The sequence below is a fragment of the Eleutherodactylus coqui genome, unplaced genomic scaffold (assembly GCF_035609145.1).
Source record: "Eleutherodactylus coqui strain aEleCoq1 unplaced genomic scaffold, aEleCoq1.hap1 HAP1_SCAFFOLD_289, whole genome shotgun sequence".
Taxonomy (NCBI): domain Eukaryota; kingdom Metazoa; phylum Chordata; class Amphibia; order Anura; family Eleutherodactylidae; genus Eleutherodactylus; species Eleutherodactylus coqui.
The window spans coordinates 116,171-120,000 of NW_027102301.1; positions in this window are offsets into that span (position 1 = coordinate 116,171).

Here is a 3,830-nt window from a genome sequence, read left to right on the forward strand (position 1 = left end):
CCTGTGCAGGCCGCGGGGCCAACAGGCTGGCTGGCTGGCTGGCTGCCCGGGCGACCCCCCTCCGAGATGCCGGGCTGAGGCGTAGGCAGCCGCCTCCATCACCACCACCCAAGGCGAGAGAGTGGGTCAACGGGAGAGCCGTCGCGGCCGGGGGACCCTCGCCGCGCCCATGTCCGGGGAAGGACCACAAGGGCCCTGCTCCCCGGCGCCCCGGCGAGCGGGTTCACCCTCGGCGCGTACGGCTCTCGAGGATGGGGAAGGGACGCGCGTGGGCGTCCCTCCCGTCCCCCGCGGAAGAAGGCGAGCGACTCTGCGCGTCGGGACACCCCGCGGAGCCCCCTGCGGGGGGAGTACTCCGGGGGAGAAGCGTGGCGCAGGGGGTGCAGCCCTTTCCCAGGCCACCGTGCGACGGCGTCGGTGGGGCCGACGCCGAGAGAGAGAACGATCCGGGCTCTCCCGCCTCAGGGCGGCCGAGAGCGGGGCACGGGCCCCACGTTTGGTGAAGGTTTTCCCGAAAGCGAAGGACCCCCGCCTGTCCCCTCGGGCTCCGGCCGATGCGGGCGGTCCAGGGCGGGGATAGGGGACGGCGGCCTGCGGACGACGCGCTTTATCCCCAGAAGGAGCGAGGCATGAGGGGGTGTTCCACCCCCGCCGGCCGGTCTCGCTCCTTCTCCGGGCTACCCCTCGGCGGAGTAAAGACCCCCGGGTCAACGCTCCCGCGTCCGGGCGCCGGCGCGCGTCCCCTTCCCGCGGGGGGTGGATCCCTTCCACCCCCGGCCGTCCGAGGCCCGTGCGCCTCGGGCGGCCTCCCTTCCGAGAGAGGGAGAGAGAGAGACGGAGGACGGTGGTCCGCGACGGCGCGAGGCGTCCGTGTTGTGTTCCCCACGGCGGCTACCCGGTCGATCCCGCCCGCCGGTAGCCTTGGCTTGCCCCCGTTCCGCCTGTCCAGGCCGCGGGGCCGACGGGCTGTCTGCCCGGGTAGACCCCGCTCTCACCGAGCGGCCGGGCGGCCACGTTCAAGAGGTGTACGAAGCCACCTCGGGGTGGAGCCCTTCCACCCCTGGCCGTCCGAGGCCCGTGCGCCTCGGGCGGCCTCCCTTCCGAGAGAGGGAGAGAGACGGAGGACGGTGGTCCGCGACGGCGCGAGGCGTCCAACTTGTGTTCCCCACGGCGGCTACCCGGTCGATCCCGCCCGCCGGTAACCTTGGCTTGTCCCCACTCCGCCTGTCCAGGCCGCGGGGCCAACAGGCTGTCCGCCCGGGTAGACCCCGCTCTCCGAGCGGCCGGGCGCCACGTTCAAGAGGTGTACGAAGCCACCTTGGGGGGGCTGCGGTGCCCCCCACCCCTGAGAGTGCCTCCCAGGCCGAGGGAGCCCGGCGGTCGAGTGTCGTAGGAAAGCGCGTGCCACGGCTGTGTCGGTCACAGGGGCCAGAGGTAGTTTGGGCAACGGCTTAGATCCGTATGAAGCTCATCCTTTCCGGCCTGTTCTGGCGGCGGCTAGGCGCGCGCGCGCGAATGGCACGACACCCCTGGTTCCAGCGAGGCGACGGCGCCCCGCACCCCACTCTCCGGGCCGAGCAGAGCCCCCGAGCGCAAGAGTCCCCGCTCCGCCTGTCCAGGCCGCGGGGCCAGCAGGCTGTCTGCCCGGGTAGACCCCGCTCTCACCGAGCGGCCGGGCGCCACGTTCAAGAGGTGTACGAAGCCACCTTGGGGTGGAGCCCTTCCACCCCTGGCCGCCCGAGGCCCGTGCGCCTCGGGCGGCCCCCCTTCCGAGAGAGGGAGAGAGACGGAGGACGGTGGTCCGCGACGGTGCGAGGCGTCCAACTTGTGTTCCCCCACGGCGGCTACCCGGTCGATCCCGCCCGCCGGTAGCCTTGGCTTGCCCCCACTCCGCCTGTCCAGGCCGCGGGGCCGACGGGCTGTCTGCCCGGGTAGACCCCGCTCTCCGAGCGGCCGGGCGCCACGTTCAAGAGGTGTACGTAAAGCCACCTTGGGGGGCTGCGGTGCCCCCCGCCCCGAGAGTGCCTCCCATTCCGAGGGGAGCCTGGCGGTCGAGTGTCGTAGGAAAGCGCGTGCGCGGCTGTGTCGGTCACACGGGCCAGAGTTAGTTTGGGCAACGGCTTAGATCCGTATGCAGCTCAACCTTCCCGGCCTGTTCTGGCGGCGGCTAGGCGCGCGCGAACGTCACGACGCCCCAGGTTCCAGCGAGGCGACGGCGCCCCGCACCCCGCTCTCCGGGCCGTGCAGAGCCCCCCCGAGCGCAAGAGCCCCCGCTCCGCCTGTCCAGGCCGCGGGGCCGACAGGCTGTCTGCCCGCGTAGACCCCGCTCTCACCGAGCGGCCGGGCGCCACGTTTAAGAGGTGTACGAAGCCACCTTTGGGGGGGCTGCGGTGGCCCCCTGCCCCGAGAGTGCCTCCCAGGCTGAGGGAGCCCGGCGGTCGAGTGTCGTAGGAAAGCGCGCGCGCGGCTGTGTCACACGGGCCAGAGTTAGTTTGGGCAACGGCTTAGATCCGTATGCAGCTCAACCTTTCCGGCCTGTTCTGGCGGCGGCTAGGCGCGCGCGAACGTCACGCCGCCCCAGGTTCCAGCGAGGCGACGGCGCCCCGCACCCCGCTCTCCGGGCCGTGCAGAGCCCCCACGAGCGCAAGAGCCCCCGCTCCGCCTGTCCAGGCCGCGGGGCCGACAGGCTGTCTGCCCGCGTAGACCCCGCTCTCCGAGCGGCCGGGCGCCACGTTCAAGAGGTGTACGAAGCCACCTTAAGGGGGCTGCGGTGGCCCCCTGCCCCGAGAGTGCCTCCCAGGCTGAGGGAGCCCGGCGGTCGAGTGTCGTGGGAAAGCGCGCGCGCGGCTGTGTCACACGGGCCAGAGTTAGTTTGGGCAACGGCTTAGATCCGTATGCAGCTCAACCTTTCCGGCCTGTTCTGGCGGCGGCTAGGCGCGCGCGCACGTCACGACGCCCCTGGTTCCAGCGAGGCGACGGCGCCCCGCCACCCCACTCTCCGGGCCGAGCAGAGCGTCCGCTCTCGCTCCTTGGAGCAGAGCCCCCGAGCGCAAGAGTCCCCGCTCCCGCCTGTCCAGGCCGCGGGGCCGACAGGCTGTCTGCCCGGGTAGACCCCGCTCTCACCGAGCGGCCGGGCCGCAACGTTCAAGAGGTGTACGAAGCCACCTTGGGGGGGCTGCGGAGCCCCCCCTCCCCATGAGAGCGCCTCACAGGCTTTGCTGATAACCCCGTCCTAGCTGCCTGCGCGGGCAGGCGGGACCCCCAGGAGGCCGCGCATAGCCCGCGGCAGCCACCGCTGAAGTCCACAGCAGTTGGCAGATAGGAGTCTTGGAGAAAAAAACGACAAAGTGCAAACGCTCCAGGCGCCGACCAGGGGCGCGTACCTGGCTGGCCGGGCCGGCGGGAGCTGCGGCTGCTGGAGTTGCACCGAGTGTCGATGCATGTCGTGAGAACCGGTATGAGGTTGAACCTGGGCCCTCGGGGCCGAGGCGCGGTTCCAGGGAGACGGAAGGAGCGGGCGTGTTTCCCCTGATAGCGCCGACGACGGTAAAATAAGGCCTCGCAAAACGTCAGGACGAACACCTTTTTTGCATATAAGGGAACGAGCGGTGTGCGGTCTCTGACCAAGTGAGTATTTCTCAAACTCGAAGCACCCGCGGCGGCCTCCCCTCTGCCGCCACCCCGCACCCTCCTGGGGCAGAGCCACCGAGAGCAAGAGTCCCCCCCGCACTCCGCCTGCGCAGGCCGCGGGGCCAGCAGGCTGGCCGGCTTGCCCGCCCGGGTGACCCCCCTCCGAGACGCCGGGCGGAGGCCTTCCCACGCGAGAGAGT